This window comes from Malaclemys terrapin, chromosome 11 (assembly GCF_027887155.1).
Source record: "Malaclemys terrapin pileata isolate rMalTer1 chromosome 11, rMalTer1.hap1, whole genome shotgun sequence".
In the NCBI taxonomy this organism is placed as follows: domain Eukaryota; kingdom Metazoa; phylum Chordata; order Testudines; family Emydidae; genus Malaclemys; species Malaclemys terrapin.
The window spans coordinates 70189023-70210091 of record NC_071515.1 but is presented as its reverse complement, the minus strand read 5'-3'; the positions used below and the strand labels follow the sequence as shown (position 1 = coordinate 70210091).

Below are 21069 nucleotides of genomic sequence, written 5' to 3'. Positions count from 1 at the left end.
GTTAATTATTTATGATTTTCAGTTCCCTAATGTAGAATGTAGCCCAGTGGTTTAGAATTACTCTGACAATTAAGAGCTTTGTGATTAATGTCCAAAGTTTAGAGAATATAAATTTTATGACTAACATTCCTTCTGTGAAGGATTCCTTCTGAAAAGTGCAGCATACCATCAGAGATGGCACACCGAGTGCCTAATGCATCTGACTTTAACCAATGAATTAAACATTCATTCCTTTCAGTGCAATCACAACAGCAGATATCTCAAAAGATAGATATAGATCTATTTTAAATTATTTTCACCTACAGGTTTTTAAAAGACAAAAGTGCCAATCCAAGGACTATGCTAATCCCAGATTTCAATTTAGCCCTTAGTTGTGGAAAGATTTATATGCCCCACTGAAACTGTCAAGCTGAAAAGTTGGCAACTTTGTATAAACTTGGCAGTTTTACAACTTCCCTTTAGGAATGTGTTGAGAGGTAAAGTTTCTTTAAAAAAAGATAACAGCTCCACAGTGTTGGGGCAGTGGACTACATTTCTGGATCATAAAAAACTATAAATTCAATTTTACTAAAGGTTAGAATAATAACTCATCCAGAATTTGTATCCATATAATGCAAAAAATTGAGAAGGACCAATAACTTTGTTTTGTCACACACAACCCTGCCAATTTCCTCCTCCTTTAAAAAAATAAATAAATAATTTTTGGGGGGGCCAAATCATGGCCCATGCCGCACAGTGCCTAAGCACATCATAAGGTGGCCCTTGTGCTAGTTTCCCCTACCACCACTCCAAGTATGGAAGGGGAAGCAGGATCTGCAGAGCCACTAGTTCTCCCAGGTGTGTGGGAAGGGGTGGAGTCTTGGTTCTACACTCTCTACCCCTCCAGTGTGTTAGGCAGCATAGCTGTGCCAACATGCCAGAAGACAAACCTTGCACTAGGTATAGTCCTAATGTAGAGTACTCTCTCCTCAGAGTGGCAGGGAAACTGAAAAGGTAATTGTGACTGTGAAAGTGAGTCTCCCTAGTAGGCTGCTCCTAGGGCAGTACCCCATGCTGGCTTTCACTCTGGGTTCATGACAGTGCCATGAGAGAGCCAACTATTATTAATTAATGAATAAATACTTTCACTGGCGTAGTGCCTAGAGGTTCCAATTACAGACTGGCTCCCTATTATGCTACGTATGATACACACATATATGAAAAGATGGTTCCTGCCCCAGTACAAAACAAGAGACAACATGTGGATAAAGCAAAAAGACAGGGGAAGCACAAAGTAACAGTGAGACAAGTCTGGCTCATGTAATAAACAAGAGGCCCAACACACCTACTGCATAACCATTTAAAAGGCATTTGTAGGTGAGTTTTAAAGCAGGGATTTCAAAGGGGACAGCGGAGTGGCCCGGGAGATTTTTACAAAGGGCAATTCCCATTTGCAAGGGGTGGTCTGAGGGAAAGCACAAGGATGCCTGATGGAAAACTTGACCAATAAGCAATAAAGGCACGTACTGTATTTCCCATGGAATAAAAAGTAAAGGTATCCCATCAGAGGCACTGATACTGAATAATTAACAATTACTGCACAAATGATAAAAGTTCATTTTGTACGTTTTTCTTGGGGAAGAGAAAAGTTTAGCAAAGATAAAGTTCCCGGTCCTTGGGGGATATTAGCAATGGTCAAACTGATGTGGATCTGACTGATAAAACAGAAAAGTAAAATTACAAAGATATTGTTTCCAGTGGAAACCGGGATGTCAAAGAATGTAGCTACCTGAATTCAAAGTGCAGACTGCGTGATCACCAGCATTAACCAAATACCAGCTTTCCACCCTGAAAATTATACTGCTGTTGGCAAAGCCAAGAAAACCACAAATGCAATATGGGCTCAATCTTGCAAAGTGCTGAGCAGACTGGCCCCAAGTCAGCAAAGCGCTTAAACATGTGAATACTGTAGTTCCATTGAAACCAGTGGGACTGCTTACTTGCTTTAAGTTAAGAATGTACTTAAGTGCTCTGCTGGGCTGGGGCCAGACTGTTTAGTATCTTGTAGGATTAAGCCCTATATAAAAACTTCTTTGCCTCATATATTATGCTTCATATGAAAACTCCGTTCAGTTTCTTTACTTAGTCTAGTTGTCCCTAGAAGTCATGGTATCATTTATTTTAGAAAAACACAAAGCCCTGGCACTTATCAAACGAGATGTAGAAGGGACAATGTGATTTGGTTTCATACCATGTAGAAGTGGAATAACATAAGCAAAGATCTGATTTTGTGAGCCATACAAGACTTCCACAGGTTCAGTTTAGACACCCAAGAGAAAGAACAATGTTCATAAAAAAAAATTCTTCAGCATACACAGCAGTTTTTAATCAATCAATAAATGTTTAGAAAATATAAAAATAACTGGATATCCTAGATTTCTATATTCCTAAACGCTATGGAAAGGCTAATTTTGTCTGGCAAGAAACTGGTATGTTAAAAAAGGAAAAAGAAAAACAGGATGGAGTTATTTAAATCAAAGCAATTTAAATCAACAAGTGGAAAGCCTTGAAATCATTGATCTTCATCTGTTTCATTTGTTCTCTAGTTAGTTTCTAAATAAACGTTCATTTTCCTTGGTTGATATAACTATTAAAACATGTTGATTTACAACTAAATAGAGCCTTTTCACTAGATTTGGTACATCGTTTTACTACCTAGGAGGGTAAACTGCAACTATATATATTTAGTAAGCAATTACATAGCTTAACATTTTCAGATTCTTAATTGTAAATTTTTAGTATGTTAGAAAATGGTGAATGATATATTGCTTATTTATTAGTTAACTTTTTGCTCATGATATGTGTCAAGTTGCATTAGGATGGTAACTGACATTTAATTAAATGCACAAAACAGCATAGATTTTTATTCAACAAAACTATGTTAAATGTTATGGATACATTAACTTCTCTTATCAAAATGTGTTTCACATTTACAAGTAAATGATTTATTAAACAGAGGGATTAACTGTTGTCAGTGAATTAAACTGATTACTTCAGGTTAGCCTGGGAAAATTTTCAAATATGCCTAAGTGAAAGTGACAGGAGCTTAACTTCCTACTCAGCTGTCTCTTGAAAATGATGCATTCTCCTAAGTTACTTAGGCTGACCTATTGTTCCATATTTATAAATCTAGACCTCAAAAGTTAGCCATTTCCCTCAGATGCTTTCTTTATATAGGAAACCAGCCTTTAACTCAACAATGGATTCAGCATATTTATTTTTTATTTAAATGTTTTAAGAGATGATAATAAATTTAGGCCTTATCATATTTTGTATTAAATCCAGATTTTATTTTAAACAGGTTTATTTTTAAAAAGAAAAATTATTATAATTTAATTAACAAAATAAAAAAATCTAATTTAAATAAAAAAAACTTTTTTTATTTTCTTCAAAAAATCATTGATTTTTATCCACCTGGAGAAAAATGGATAAATTCAATTTCTTCTTATAGTAGAGTTCAGACCAGTGGTTTTCAAATTTATTTATTGGTGACCCCTTTCACAAGCCTCTGATTACAACCCCCCCCACATTAATTAAAAATGTATTTTTTATATTTAATACTATTATAAATGCTGGAGGTGAAGTGGGGTTTGGGGGTGGAGGCTGACAGCTCGCGACTACCCATGTAATAACCTCACGACCCCCTGCAACGGGAATAAATGAAGTTTTTGTATTTTATGGAAGCACTGGTTCCTACTCCCATAGAGGCACTGAGTCTGGAACCGTCAAAGGAGACTAAGGGAATTCGGTCCCTAAATCTCAATGAAAGTTGAATTCCTAACTGCCTTTAGCTCTTATGAAAATTCCAGCATGTAAAGTTTTAAGAATAAACCAAAGGCCTCTCTGTTCACTCATTTTAAATGATAAAAGTACGGTAATATTTTTAAAGATAGCTGCCATTTCTTAATTCAGGAGGTTTTTATAAGCTCTCCTCTTATAAACAGAAAAAACTCCTCATGGCACTGCCGAGAGAGAAGGTGAAGATAAGTCCTGGCCTTCGGCCTCACACACTCCACTACATTAATACCCAACCATATGGAGGTCTCATGGGGACCATATGCCTTGCCATATGTTATCCCGTACACCAGGAAGAAGCCGCAATGGGTTACCAAGCAATAGATTAATACACCTGGAAAAAGCAAGTTCAGGAAAAGTGTTCATCTGGGAGCATGACAGCAGATACTGGTGCAGTCACAAGCAAGCTGGCTATCTGGTATGATTAACAGATTGCTACTCAGCATGTTTTTGCTGTGACACTAGGTCAAAGATTAAGGGCAAAGCTCAGACACTGCTGGAGGGACAGACAGAACTTTGGGAGGAGAGACCTTTTAAAAAATTATACCACCCTAAACTGCTAATTCCTGGTGCAATTCATTGTGATATAAAGCAGAGTTAGCCTTCCATGACTAGGCAGCTGTGCTGGTCGTATTTGTCTTTCAGCTTTTCAAACATACAGTAAAATAAAATTACTCCTAGTTAGGCTAAGTTTATCAGCACACAGCTGTTCTTTTGCCTGGTCTGATTTTAAAAAGCCTGCAAAGTTTCATTTTTAAGGACATAAATCCAAAGAAACACAAACAATTTATGGCAGTTTTCTTGCTTGTAGGATTTTTTACAATTGCATTTTAATGTGGAAACATCAGTTACATTGTATAGTTTAAGATGCTCAACTGTTGGGGCGTACTGCAAAAGCCTGTCTGTTTATAGAGACTCTCCCTGAAGGGGTGGGAAGATTCATTACAGCATCCATTCAGCCAACTGTTGATTTTGAGAGTCATTCTAAACTGATTTATACACATACCTTGTGCTTTAGCAAGGTGCATCTAAACAAATACTCTCTTCTAGGAAGCTTGGGGCTTGAGCCATAGAGAGTTTGTACTTATGTCAAATAAAAACAGAGACCAACTAAAAATCCTTTCTTGTTTCAATTACTCTAGTTTCTCTTGTGATGTCAAAATCACATACCTTCTCCAGTCATGTGGGCATATTTTATTGCAAAATTTAAAATAATAAAATAAGGTAAAGGTAATTTTTAAAATTCCATCCCTTCCCCCAAGGAGTGGGGGCGGGACCTGGGGCAGAGCAGGGGGTTGAGCACCCAGTAAGTCCAGGGATGCTTGTTTTGAGCTACACATATTGGAGCAACTAATGAGGATCAGTTTGGACCCAGAGGAGGTAATAATGGCAAAAACGGAACCAAAGAGGTCATCTAGTGCCCCCGCAAGCATGCACCATTCCATCATCTGGCGGTAAGAAGAAGGCATCAATGAGAATGTTGGCACTGACAACCTCAATTCTGATGGCCTCAACTCTGGAAAGTCGGTGCCTGTGTCTCCTTGAATCCTTGCACAAGCACATGGTGACTAGGTTCCATAGCCATTACATCACCTCTCGCGGCGAGCACATTACTCAGTTTGGACTCAGAAATGGGAGTGTAAACACTGTGCTCCTGTGGAAATTTTTATCAATATTTTTCTTACACCATCTAACAATGGAAGGCAAGTGCAAACGGAAGAGAAAATACACAGATGAAAATCGAGGCTTCCAACAGGAGTGGAAGAATAAGTACTTTTTCATTGAATGTAATGGGAAGGCCATGTGTCTTCTTTGCCAGACGTGTATCTCTCAGTTCAAATCTTCAAACTTGCAGTGTCACTTCTCTTCGAGCCCTGCACATATGGATCAAGAATTCCCACAAGGTTCTGAACTCCACACTTTAACATTGAACACTTTGGGGAAAAAAGAAAAGATGTAGAACCCCAGTTCCTCACCAGATTTTCCAACCAATAGCAAACAGTAACGTTAGCCTCCTATCATGTGGCCTGGCACATAGCCCATGCGAAAAAGCCCTACTCTGAAGGTCAGTTCGTAAAAAAACATGCCTCACTGATGTGATTTCAGTCCTGTCACAAGGATCTACGGAAGAAAACTTCTGGTCTGCAGCTTTCACGTCACACAACAGAACGCAGAATCTCTGACCTGAACGGTGACATTGAATCGCAACTGCACTCGCAACTTCAGCAGTGGGAGTATTTGAATATCACTTTGGTTGAGTCATGCGATGCACAGGATAAACCTCAATTATCGGTATTTGCCTGCACTGTGTCTGACGACTGTGTTATCAGGGAAGAATTCCTCGATATCGTGTTACTAAGGCACAGAACTCGTGGATGAGATCTAAAGTAGGCGTTAATGTTGGTCATTGTGAAAAACAACTTGCCTTTACCAAGCTCACTGCCATTGCAACGGACAGAGCTCCATCCATGTGGGGATTTGCGAATGGATTAGTAGTGCTTTGTAAGTCTGACGAGAGCTTTCATGAATTTTGGACATTTCACTGTATTATTCAATCGGAAGCAACTAGTATCTAAAAATCTCAAATCTGATCATGTCATGAAACCTGTCTTGCACACTGTGAATTTCATTTGCTTAAATGCACTCAATCACAGACAATTTCAAAATCTAATTGAAGAACTGGATGAAGACGACTCCCCTGCTGATTTGCCATTTCACTGTGCAGTTTGGTGTCTCTCGAGAGGTAAAGTTATTTCCCGTTTTGTTTTGGTTTTTTTTGAGCTTCTGGAACCAGTAAAATTGTTTATGGAGGAGAAACACAGAATACTGCCTGAGCTTACAGATCCTGTGTGGGTTCTAGATTTGGCATTTCTTGCAGACATGCTGCTGCATTTGGATAAACTAAACGTGGACTTGCAAGGAAAATTCCGGTTGCTGTCTGATCAAGTGCAAGGCGTATTTGTGTTCATGAACAAACTGCAGTTGTTTCTCAGACAAATGCTTGAGGGACAGCTGACACACTTTCCCTCAATGTCACAACTTCAAGCCACATCAAAAGAAGATGCAGCAGAACCCCTAAAATGGAGCACAACTAGGTATACGAGCATGATTAAGGATTGTAAGGACAGTTTTGAGGAAAGATTCCAAGATTTGCAGCGGAAAAGACCTAACTCAGATTTCTGATTGACCCTTTTAGTGCTGAAGCCGATTGTCTGAAGCATCCTTTAGTCACTGATGAAGCAACATCCCAGACCGAAATAATAGAACTTTTGGAAGATGACAGATTGAATTCTGCTCAGAAGACAGAGGGGACCCTTACTTTCTGGAAATCTGTACCAAAGGATAAATACCCCAACATCAGAGGTGCAGCCCTAAAATTAATCTTGATGTTTGTTTGCCTCAAGCTATCTTTGTGAGTCTGTTTTCTCGACACTCCAACATGTGAAATCCAACCACCGATCCATTTTGACAGACAGCCACTTAAGAGAACTGCTGCTTGTGAGCACAACTAAACAGAAATAAAACTTCAAGGGAATTGTTGAAAGCAAGGATTGCCAGAAGTCCCACTAAGTAAAAGGGTAAGTTTTTTATTATTGTTAATTATACATTATAAACATATAAAATATGATTATCAAATTATATAATTATGTGTGTGCATATATATACATAGACAGTCATTATATTTTACTGTGGCTCTTTGGCAATGTACATTGGTAAATTCTGGCTCCTTCTCAGGCTCAGGTTGACCACTCCTGAATTAGAGCCAATATGTTCTCAACTCTCTCTTTGGAGCGTTGCTGTCTGGATAGGTACTGAAACACCTTCTCCATTCAGTAAAAAAGCAGTTTGTGTACAGCAAATAAGCAATTCTTTAATTAAAGCAAAACAAAAACTCCCTACGTCCTTTTGCCCAGGAACAGAGAGTGGGTGGGTTAGTTTTTTGGCAAAGGAAAAAAGGCCTCTTAGTGGCAAGAATTGCCTGGAGCTTGAAGCCTCAGAGAACAGTCTTGTAGAAAGCCCTTTTCTATTTAGGTAATTTGTATGATTTGGTACAATCCCCAGGAACAGAGAACTTGCTGTATCTTTGGAAGATCTTACTGTATTACATATGTGTATCAGTATGGGCCAGAGATTGTAAGTAATTCCATGGGGGAAGGATGAGACAGTGGGAAGGGATCAGGCAAATTCACTCAGGCTGTAACCTCCTCAGAGAGATACCCCTAACCTGGACAGGTTCGCATATACTGGTTCTCTAGAGAATCCAGTTTGAACCAACAGACAAAGAAATGACTTTTGGATAAAAAGCCTAAGTTTAAACTGACTTGAGGCCTGCTTTCTGATCCAGCAAACAGACAGGCCTTCTGTCCAAGAGGTCTCAATCCTTCCTTGGAAGGGTTGGAAGGACTTGACCTAGTCATGGGGGTGCTTGTTCTGAGTCCAGGTGGTTATGAACTTATAACCACAGAAATACCCCCAGGTGGGATCTGAAGGACTGATCACCTGCCATAGCCCTTGTTAGAGTTGGGGGTGATCTCTGGTTAGTTAGCATGCATTCAGGTTCTTTTATTGTTTATTTGTCTGTAATGCTTTCACCTTAAGAATAAATGTGCTTGCTTAGAAGGAGCTGTGTAGTAACTTATACCTATGGGCAATTGTGCTGCTTATAGCCTCTGAGGAAAAGGCACAGCAGCCGTGCTTAAGAAGTCTAATTCGCTGGGGAATTCAGTGTAGGCAGCCTGGAAAAAAACCCAGTGAGGAGGGAGAGAGACATGACAGCTGGGGAACTGGAAGCCCGAGAGTGGGTGGACCATAGAGGAAGAATATTGGTGCAGTTGCCCTGATCTGTGACACTTGCATCAAGAGTCTTTGAGGGATCAGTCATTCTGGAATCTGAGACTCCTGAAAGCTCCCTATATTCATTTAATTTATCATTTTGCAGCATTATATCAATCCCCTCCACGGCTTCCTGAAGAGCTGTAGGCAATGAGAGTTGACAGGAGATATGAAGGTAGATTTTTTGCTTCAAATTTTTGTTACCTCCTTCCTTCCTCTGGGCTGACTATAGCACTGTCAAGTGAAAAAATGCACATCTAAAGGTGCTGCGATAGGATTTGTCAAGCTCTTTCCTGTGTAGCTCTTAACCAGGAGGAGATCTCTGGTGTAGTCCTCTTCATGCCTCTTGGTAATTAGCAAGCTAAATAGAATATTCATTTTTCAAAAAGTTCACCCAGGTCGAACGAATTATTTCATTCCTTAAGTGAATTCATGGGCAGCACCATGATACACACAGTATGTTAAGAAGGCTATCTACTCCAGGGAGATGATTATCAGCCAACTGCAAAGAATGTAGCCAGTAAATCCTGGCATGAAATAGAAGGTAAAACTTCCTAAATATTCAGGTCATATCATACCACTTAATAAAATATTTATGTCACATTAAACTTTCACACAAAAATATAATTATGTTTCTGTCATGTGAAAAATAGGACAAAAGATCAGGTTTGAAAAGGCAAAATTGTTTTAATCATGTACTACTTCATTTAAATTGTTTTATACTCCCTGGTGCATGTCAGTTGTTGTAAATGAATGTAGTGATTTTTTGCTTTATTAACTGTGTGGCTGTGAGCTATGGATAAATACTTCTTGCTCAGAACTGCAGGTATCTAACACGAAATCTTATTTTCAATGCAGTAAAACAAGTCACTCCTCTAAATTTTTATTCTTTATCTCCAAGTAGGCGCAATCCTATAATACATGTGCTCATGTGAGTAAAGTTAAGCATATACTTGCAAGATCAAGGCTTTAATGATCGTGAATAACTTATTAAGCCTGTCAGTTGATGCAAGATATGCCACTGCTGCTTTTAAAAAGAAAAGTTCTTTCCTCTAATACCTCTGGTTTACCTTCAATTTTACTTAAACTCATTCCTAATTGCCAAATTCTACACTGATTTATACCCTGTGCAAACTCCCCACATTGTATCGTGTGTAAATCAGTACACAATTTGGTCTTTGATAAGTAAAAGTAAAATTTATACGAAGGAAACAAAATGCCAGTAACACATCTTGGACATAGTACGCCACAAGCCACGGGGAAGCGGGGAGTGGAGATGTATGTTCCCTTTAAAGAGAGGAAACACTGAGACTGTCTTCTGCTGCCCAACTGTAATCTGATTAAAAAAGAGACAAGATATTAGCAAACTAATTTTTTCTATTGGCCCCAACAAGCGATGTATCTCCACTGCACAAAAGGCGAATGAATAATTTGTCCCACTTTTTGACTTTACACGAGACATGTTTAGAAGCCAACCAAGAATCAGACTTTGTCAAGTTTCAACTCAAATTCAATTACTGCAAGAAATTATATGATTTGGCACAGATGTTTTGCATTGTTTGCAATGGCACTTCATTGCTGTTACGTTCCAAAATAACAATCTGCTAATTGAAAAGCCAATCATCTTTACAAGAGGTGTTTTAATATCCAACAATGGATCCAGATTTTAATACTGTGGGGGAGGTGAAAGGGTAGTGATGATTTCTGACAATCACTTTCCAGTCTCTCTGTGCTGCCAAGAGAAAAATCAGTTCTCAATTTCTGATTTAAAATTTATTCTGAATACTGTGCAGGGTTTGGGAATAAAGAGTTTAGCACAGCAGGGAGTCTGCAGAAAAGTGGGTTTGATTAAAGTTGTTCAGAAGTTAAATGTACAGTCATTAAAAAGTTAAATGTGCTGTCATTAAAGTAGAATAATGTAGCAAATTACAAGAATTCATTAGCGAACAGTAGTTGTCTCCTGCCAATGTACCCCGCTGTTTAAATAATGGAGTTTAATTGAGAGGGTTTAGAATTATTTTCGAAAGGAAAGAGAACAAGTTCTATTGAAAATATTTGTAGAATAACCCCCATTACATTGTTTTGCTTGCAAATCTGTAAGAATTTATCATCCTAACGTCTTATAAAGAGAAAAAAATGATAAAGAGTTAAAGGACGACCCCAGGTATTTTGAATACAGTACTCTGGGAGTGCCAAGCCACTCAAGTCAACTAACCTCCATCTTCCTAAGTGCCTGGCAATCAGGGGAGGATGGTTAAGAAGGGGGGGATCCAAAACCCCTCAAAACCAAAAGTAAATGTAATGATCTGGGCAGGGACTTAAACTTAAAATTTTTCTCAATTACACCCACAAGGTAAGTGTTATTTTTTTAAATATTACAGTAATCTGCATGTGATTACACTGGTCTGCAAAACTACAAACTATTTTACGGCACTAGGAGGCACTTAAATATATATTGTTAAGATTTCAGGGCAATACATGAGTGTTTAGATACAACTTCTCTGGGCATCAATGAGACTTTCGTGATAAAACTGTCACTGATCTCTGCTATTAGTGGAGGAGTAGCGGAAGAGAGAAGAAATAGACCTCACCCACTACCAACAGCATCCTTGAAGAATCCTGCTAATAGCAAAGAGTGATCAGTCTGCAAGATACGCTGATGCAGAGTCTGATGACATATCACCTGACCTACAGTTTGTTTGGTTTTTTTTTCAAGGAAAGAAAAAAGAAAAAGAACGAGGAGTACTAGTGGGAAGATTTATTATATATATATATATACACACACACACACACACACACACATACAGAGAACATGAAAAAATGGGTGTTACCATACCAACTGCAACACCCATTTTTTCATATTCTCTGTGTATATATATCTTCCCACTGTATTTTCCACTGCATGCATCCGATGAAGTGGGTTTTAGCCCACGAAAGCTTATGCTCAAATAAATTTGATAGTCTCTATGGTGCCACAAGTACTCCTCGTTCTTTTTGCTGATCCAGACTAACATGGCTACCACTCTGAAACCTGTTTCCTTGAAAAGTGATTCAAGTCATTAACTGAGAAACCAGCTTTGTGCTCAAGCTGCACTTTCATTGTTGCCAAGGATCAAAAATCTCCAACATGATGTAAGGTGTGTGGGGGAGGCTTTGTCTTTCTTGCCTGCCACAAATCCACACCTTTGTCCTTTGGCACATAAATTACATCCACTTACACTGCTGTGAGAGTGATTTAGCAGCAAAAAAGTACCTTTCAAGTGCTTCTGCAGCACTTGTGTACCCCGATCACAACCCTGTATGTACTTTCTTCAAAGGTACAGGATATTTAATGCAAAGAGTAATGTTGCTACAATGACACAGTAGAAAAACTGAGAATTCACAAGTCAGGATATTTAAACATTCATTTTTCAAACCAACCAACAACAGCCTACAAAATCCCACCCCATCACATGGTGTAGCCACATTATACAGACAAAATGTTTTCTATTTTTTGCTTTCTTTGTTAATGGTCAATTTTAATATTACTGTAAGTTGTTCAATGCATACTATAAGATGCACTGACATTTGTAGTCATGTAGGACCTCACAGATGGGTCTGTATTGTACAACATAGTCAGAACTTCAGGGCAATAGCAGAGAGAGAGAGACTATAGATCTTTCTGGTCAAAAGGGACTACTCCCTTTAGCTAGTAACAGTGTACAGCCTATAACACGGTTTCTCAATCCATTGGTTGCAACCCAAAATTGCATCACCAGAACGTGTCAAAGGGTTGTGTGGATGTCCCAGTGGGGGAGGGGGAAATCAAGTCCATCACCCAGGAGACGGGAGGCCCTGAGAAAGGGTCAGGTTCTGCCCGCAGGGGGTATGGGGGAGGGTTGCAGAACTCACCCTACACTCACCCTGCAGGAGTGGCTCCTGCAGCTCCGGTCCCACAGTGCTGGCTGGGCTTGGCTCCCCTCTCCAGGCACTGTGAGGTTGCAGCGCCACTCTGGTATGGCCTAGCCACCCCTTCATCATGATGATGGAGGGCCAGTCAGATCAAGTTTGAGTGGCGCTGTGACCCCATGTGCCAGGTCACAACTTTACTCTCCAAATTTGGGTTGGCCAGACCCTCATTAAGGAGGTCAGGCCAAGCCTGACCAACACTGCAACCCCAGAGATCGCAATGGCCAGAGCAGGGAGCTGAGCCCAGCCCCAGGGGACGGGAGCCGCTGCAATGGTATACGTGGTTGTGACATACCAGGATACAATCCAGACTAACGAGTAGCTGTGTCACCCTGCCCTGTAACCTCGCTGCTCACAAACAGCCTCCAGCATGTAAGTCACTCCCAGCTCTGCCTGTGTGCGTGCTGCAGTCAGCCAGCCACCCCTTGGCTCTTACCAGCCTTAAAGACTGCCACAGGGTGATCCCAACAAACTCCCACTCTCAGATTTCCCCCCAGAAATGTATGTCCTGTACTGCCCAGCCCCTCCTGGTCAATACCAATATACTGAGTCTGTTATTCCTTTAAGGGAATAATACAATTTGTTACCCAGATACTTCAACTTGAACACACAGGATTATATAAAACAATCACACTAGTTTATTAACTACAAAGAGAGATTTTAAGTGAGTACAAGTAATGAGGCATAAAAGTCAGAAATGGTTAGAAGAAAAATAAAGATGAAATGCTTTCTGGTGGCTAACAAACTATATTAGAGTCAAAGCAAAGTTTTCTCATCATATGCTTACTGACCGAACTCCATTGGTCAGGACCCCTCCCTGCCACCCCTCCTAGAGTTCAATGTCTGCTTCCTTCATCTCTTTGGGTCTAGTGAATGTGATGGGCAGGGGGGAGAGAAAGGGGTGCACCTTGGGGTGTCTGTCCCTCCTTTTCAGAGTTTCAGTCCCCTCTTGAAAAAAATTTCCAGCTGAGAACCAGGAGTCAGAGAGTCTATGCGGATGGATATTCCCTGCTGGTTTTTTTCCACCTGTTTGAACTTCCTTAGCCGTCCCTTCCTGCTTGATGACTGTATTTACATTTAAATTAGGAATGTGTGCTCCGCTTAATTTTTTGTTTTGGACAGACCTGTTTGCCAAGTTTTGTTTGGGCAGGGTTGTGGGGTTTGGAAAATGTGTTAACAACACCATACAGGGGAATCTTATAATTTCACATACAATGTTGCCATACGTATTTCACCAGGACAATACTGACCAGCAAATTATGAATTTTCAAAGGATACCTTACAAGGCATACTTTACACACTATTGTAATAATCTTTATACAGAGTGTGAATACAGAAGTGTATTCCGTCACAATGGTGTACTTATTTCATTGTTATTCAATACTTATTACATTAACATGTATATACTGTGGGTAAGACATATTTAGCAAGCTAGGTATTTTTTGCATTAAAGCTATTTACTGGGTCACAACAGGCCATCAAGGTTTACAAATAGGTCCTAAGCCCCAAAAGGGTGAGAACCATAGGCCTATAATACAATTGAGCAGTTCTTATTCTATGCAGCAGGGGGCAGTGGTTCACATATGCACTACCTAGTATAAGTGTGTGTGTGTGTGTGTATATATATAGGATGTGCATCATGATTAAGAATATAGTTTTGTCAAAGTTCATGGATTCTGGGACTTTAACAGGCCTCTGTGACTTCTTTGGCTTCAGCCCCTGCCTGCAGCGGCGGGGCTGGAGGATCTGTCAGCTCCCAGGACAGTGGCAGGACTCAAGCTGTCAGCTGCTCCCTCACGCGTGCAGCGGGGCTTGGGCTGTCAGTGATACCCCTCCCCGTCCCGGACAGGTTATGGACTTCTGTGAATTTTTGTTTATTGACCATGACCTGTCTGTGACTTTTACTAAAAAGAACCATGACAAAATCTTAATCATAATCATGGTTAGTTATTGATGCAGTATAGTTTCTTAAAGGGCTGTCAGGTTAAAATATATACTTTACAACAAAACAAATATTTGTGCTAATAACACCTTAGATTATTAAACTGAAAGAAATTTGAAAAATCCATTGTGTACATGTCCAGAGAGGTTTATACAGCATGCAGCACAAGAGGGTCTCCGATCCTGATTGGGGCTTGGGCATTACTGTAATGTAAATATTTAATAACAGCGCTTTTCATTGTTTATTATGCTTGTTTCCATTTTCCTTTGATGAAAATAGTCTGGTGAGTTTAACTTTTGAGTCAGTTCCTAATCAATTTCACTTTCATGCACTAGCACAGAGGTGGGCAAACTACGGCCCAGAGGCCACATCCGGCCCGCAGGACCGTCCTGCCCGGCCCCTGAGCTACCAGCCGGGGAGGCTACCCCCAACTCCTCCCCTGCTGTCCCTCCTCCTCTGCAGTTATGCCGCCGCGCGGGCAGCGCTTTGGGCAGCAGGGTTGCACACTCCAGCAGAGCAGTGTGTTTGCCTCCGGCGGGACGGCGCAGTTGCCAGACGTGCTGCTCTGAGGGGCATGGTAAGGGGGCAGGGGTGTGGATAGGGGGCAGGGGATGGGGTACAGGGGGGTTGAATAGGCGTGGGGTCCCAGGGGGCCTGTCAGGGGGTGGGGATGTGGACAGGGGGGCAGTCAGGAGTCTGGGAGCAGGGGGGTTGGATAGGGGGTGAGGTTAGGGGTGGGGGGGTCTTTGGAGGGGGCGGTTAGGGGACAAGGAGTGGTTGGATGGGTCAGGGATTCTGAGGGGGCCAGTCAGGGGGCGGGAAGTGGGAGGGGGCGGATGGGGGTGTGGGCCAGGCTGTTTGGGGAGGCACAGCCTTCCCTACCTCGCCCTTCAATGTGGCCCTCACGCCAAAAAGTTTGCCCACCCCTCCACTAGCATAATATTGATGTTTAGGTTTCCAGCAAAGAAGGGGAATAATTGTTTATGAAACATTGTTTCCAGCATTTTGTTTTGAATTTCATAGTTTGGATTTAGCAAAAACTTGCTGTTAAAAAACCTTGGTTTAGGGCTAAATTTGACCTAATGTTGTCCATTAAGGTGTGAATCCCCTGACCTTTCTGAATGAATTCTCAATCTTAAAGTTGCATTAATGTTAGTTGTTTTACGTAATACATATACACTCAATAGAGAAATTACTGTCTGTCCAGAGAGATAGAATATACAGAATTTTACTGGAAAGTACAGCTTTAGAATGTAGAAATATATTAAATTTCACAGCTTTATAGCAGACAAACTACTACTAATGGTATCAAAATATCTCTCTTCAACCCCGAGATTTTCTCCACTGTTTATATATAATGTCCCACTCCAAAGTGTCCCTATCTATGTTCTGGTGGTCGTGCACCATCTTCAATAGAAAGACCAGCTTATTGAAGGCAGTCATTCCCCATTTTTCATGAAGGGCCTGATCACCCTGAAGGCACTCAGCTCCTCAAATTATTTGATTTTGTAAGGTGCACCGTGCCTCCTTTGATTCCATATGGCAGCCAATTATTCAAGATCGAATATCTTCATATATAAATCACAAATGCCTAGATCATTACATTAGAGCAATTACATGGAAACAGCACATCCATTAGTGTGGTGACAAAAGGAATTCACTTAGTATGGAGAGACATGAACATATGAAACAAGTTACAGAATCAGTGTTCTCTGGTTCATATTTTTGATGTTCTGTGCAAAGAACGAAGATGGTAGCTATCATCTCTAAGGGGCAAGGAAAATCTAAAGTGGTCTGGATGCCTTTTTTGAGAAGCGCAACCTTACGGGCTTGTCTACACAGTGGAAATGCTTGCAGCAGTTAGTGTGCACTACCCTGTGTGGACACTCCTACAGCACAGTAAGAGTGCCTTTGTGCGTTGTAGCTTAATGCACTTCAGAAACACATTAAGCAAAACACCCTAGGGTACTCTCAGTGCTCAGTAAGGGTGTCCACATGGGGAGTTAGTGCAAAGCCACTAGCATGCTTTAAATTCTCACTCTAGCTTACGGTACACTAACTTCACTGAATAGACAAACCCTAACTGTGCATTTTCTGGGGTCTGAATGTTTGGGGGTTGGTTGTTAAATAACATTCTTGAAAAATAATACGCATTCAGATCAGTGACATGTGCCTTCAAGCTTCACTGCACCTTAACCAAGTTTGGGTGTGTGGGAATAGCAAATTGGTCTCAAGTGCTTGTTAGTTCTTGTCTAACTAATGCTGGCTTCAATCAAAAATACCAATGTAAATTATTTTTATTTATAATGAACTTCACACTGACTATCAGAAACCTGCAAATGTACAGAGATCTTGAATATTTTAGAAAATCCCTAGTACCCTCTCCAAAACAAACAAGACTCCCATAAAAACCACAAACAAAACCAATCAAAGATATTATGATATAAACAGGATTATATGCACAGCAATGCACTTTTTCAAATTTTTGTACAGTTAATTTTAAGACATATATAATAGCAGGCATTGTGAATTGCCTTTACATGAAAGATTGGAGCAGTTTCAAAAGAACATCTCCCTACTTCATGTTTGCAGTGTTGTTGTAGCTGTGTCGGTCCCAGGATAATAGAGAGACACGGTGGGTGAGGTAATATATTTTATTGGGCCAACTTTTGTTGATGAAAGAGACAAGCTTTACGGAGCTCTTCTTCAGGTCTGGAAAAGGTACTCAGAGAGTCACAGCTAAATACTAGGTGGAACAGATTGCTTAGTATATTATAGCATATTCTTTTATACCTTCAAAAGACAAGCCTGGGAGCTCAAATTCATAACTTTTCTAGACACGAAAAATCATGGTCTTAATAAAAACACTGGATTTATGGCTATTAGAACAATCTGTAAGCCACTAACTCCCCTTTTTGTCCTATGACTGCAGGGGTGTGATCAGGCCACTTCATCTTAAATGGTCCTTAAAATGTGTGTGAACTACCGACACTAAACAATCTGTTCCACCTTGTATTTAGCTGTGACAGTCTGAGGGCTAGTCTACACTTGAAGCGCTATATCGGTGCAGCTGTGCCGCTGTAGCATGTCTGGTGAAGACACTCTATGCTGATGAGAGAGAGCTCTCCCATTGGCATAATAAATCCACTTCCAAGAGAGACTCTCCCGCTGACATAGCGCTGTCCACTCCAGCACCTAGGTCGGTGTAACTTACGTCACTTGGGGGTGTCTTATTCACACCCCTGAGTGACATAAGTTGTACCGAAGTAAGTGGTAGTGTAGACCTGGCTTGAGAATCTATCCTATACCTGAAGAAGAGCTCCGTATAGCTCAAAAGCTTGTCTCTTTCCCTAACAGAAGTTGGTCCAATAAAAGATATTACCTCACCTACCTTGTCTCTCTCAACTTCATAACAGAACTCTAACCCTTCATGACCAAATTCTTTGCTACTACATTAAAAAAACAAAAACAAACAAAAAACCCCATAAAACTCTACTTGTGTAAGTCTTAGGAGTCAAAAAATCTTCATATTTGTCTGAATACACGTTTAGCTGATCTGATGATATTCAAGTGTCTAGGTTACATTATAATGAGCTTAAAGCATGCAGAGATTTCCACACCCAAATATATAAATGTCAGTTATGAGAATGGGAAAAATGCCATCATATGGAGGAAAGAGTGATATTAGCATATTTAGAGAAGTGTTATATCCATGAGTGAAATAATGCAATCAGTTAGCTGCCAGATAATTTGATTTCCAACAGTTTATCAACAATGCAATGCTCCTTTACATTAACAAATTTAAATGGTATGAAATCCTGCAAACAAGAAAAATTCATGTGAAATGTTACTGTGTTAATTAAATAGCTAGAAAAGGTCATGCCACCACTGGAATATCTGCATATTTGTTATAGTGCTATGAAATATGGTGGAATGATTTCAAATAAAATTAAAATAAATCATTTTAATCATATGAAATCAATAGTAAATAAAGATAGCGTTACATTATCTATTTTAATATCTGCTGCTCATTTTTTGTTATTATTGCTGTTTCTTGCTTAAAATATATCAGTTCTTACTGGTCAGTATGAGAGTCAAAATATACTCCAAAACAGTCAGACGATGAGAAGGCTTGAATTAATTACTGAGCATTTATTGTATTAATTATTCACATATATTCAGAGTCTTCCTTTTTACACTATGGTAAAAACAGGGGAGTATTGTATTTACTTATTAGACCAGTGATTCTCAGACTGAGGCTTGGGAGCTGCAAGTGGCTCTTTAATATGTTTCTTGCAACTCTTTGCAGCACATGATATTAAAATACAGTGATTTAATTATTAACCAATTTAAGTTATTAGCCAATCAGGATGCTTTTACTATGTTATTAACCAATTGTAGAATCCTTGGTCCGTCATTTTGCTGTGAGAATATTATAAATATAAAAATATTAAATGAAACAATGAATTCACAATACTTTGGCTCTTTTGGATAATGTTGATCGCTAATTTGGCTCCAGAATGACAGAGGTCTGAGTATCACTGTACTAAACATTAAAGAGCACTGAAAAGTCACACTTCTGAATGAATTATATTTTCTACTCATTAGTGTAATAAAAAACACCTAGGATTACTATAACTGAAAAAGGTTAGAGGGGGGAAAAAATCTCTTCCCCCCCCCCTCTTTGTTTATCTTTTGCATTTGACAGCACGTTATCATTGGCCCTACTTTAATGAGTCAGTGAAATTACAGTAGCAGTGTAGTTATACTAGATTGCAAGATCTCTGGGGCACGGCTGTAATATAGTGAGGTGTTAGTGTTTGTAAAGCACCTCGCACTATGAGGCACTTATCTTGGTTGATACCTCTACACACTACTTAATTGAGCCAGGCCTGAATTTGGACTGATCTAGTTTGGCTGCCATTTCACATTAAGGTTCATATCTATTTACTCTCTGCTATTATCCATATGTCTCCTATTAAATAATTGTGTGTGAATTATATTTTCCCAGGTGAACTAGCCTGAATTTGTCTAGACGGAATCTCATTTTCTTATTTTTTGCCCATATTTCTAATTATTTAGGTTGGTATAAATTTTCTTCAATCCACCCTGGTGCTTGTAATTCCTAGTTTAGGCCCCAATCCTGAAATCAGACCTGCATGGGCATACCATTATGCCAGTGCCCATAGTCTTTCATGGGACTCCATAAGGGCATAAGGATCCACCTGCACAGATCCAATTGCAGAATTAGGGGTTAAGTATCATTTGAATTTCATTGATGTTCTGCTTAGATGTATTAGTGAGATAAATTCTGGTGCACCCTACTACCCAGCTTACCCCAATTCAACATACTGCCATTTATCAATTACATTTCCAATCACTGTGACAGAACTGAAGCCAATTTGAAATAAATAATTTTTCAGAGAAACTGGAATACTGTGCAGCATAAGCTATTAATCTTATGATAATTGCATGTGGTAAACAGAGTCTATTACCTATTGATATCTATGGCATAATGAACTGAATATATTCTTCAATTTATTCAAATGATAATAGTTTATAATGAGCTTAGCTCACATGACAGATGACTGTAAATTCATCTGAGGTTTTTTTAAAAAAATAAATCCATATCATAACATTTAATGGGGATTTAATTTTTTTTATTTAGACCACCATTATTATAAAACAATACTAGCAGCCTATAAGGGTAGTTTACATTTGGTGGAACTGTGCCCATCCAAGTCATATCTAGCAGTCACCAGCAGAAACCAGATCTCTTTCCCACCTCTTTGTTTCCTTTTGCATTAAAGAAAAAAAGTAGCAAGTGGATGACCTGTCACAACACCAACTTTTATAGCATCTCAAAAGCAAATTTAATCCTGGATCCTGCAATTGGATCTGTATAGGTGAATCACAAGGAGTCTCATTTAAGTCAAGGAGAGGTGATATCAGATCAGAGAGATTTATGCAAAGTACATATAATGAGGTTGCTTGTACTAATAAGATACCCATACATACTGAGGAGTTTCCTTTAAAGATTATATGTGTTTTAGGCATGGGAGTGTTGGTCATTGTTGAGGGAAATGTGGACTTTGAGTGGGGATCTGAAGGAGCAGAAGGAAGATGCATGATGCACAACATCCCAAGGGCCAGTGGAAGATTAGTCAGAGGAATTTACAGAAGGATATAAGGGGTGAGTGGAGAGAGAGAATAAGATTTAATCTATAATTTGTAATGCTGGAAAACAGCAAATAGAAAAACAGAATTTATTTTAAAAATACAATTAATTTAAATCTTAACTTGGAAATATGAAGTGGATATTCATGTGGGCAAGTTAATGTTACTATGAGAACTTTAACTTCTGTGTTTCCTGACATTTTACAGCCTTAATGCGTTTAATGTCATTGGGCTGTTAATTTCCTACTTTTGTTGTTAGTTTTTCTTCCCCTTTTTAAAATCAGAGGGCATGGCTACACTTGCAGATGTAGAGCGCAGTGAGTTAAACCTGTCTT

General features: G+C 39.5%; 1 protein-coding gene across 3 annotated transcripts in view; it reads right to left on the bottom strand.

Moving 5' to 3' along the window:
* Positions 1–21069, bottom strand: part of HSPBAP1 (HSPB1 associated protein 1) — a 63703-nt gene that overhangs the window by 41105 nt on the left and 1529 nt on the right. The gene's annotated exons all lie outside the window — the stretch shown is intronic.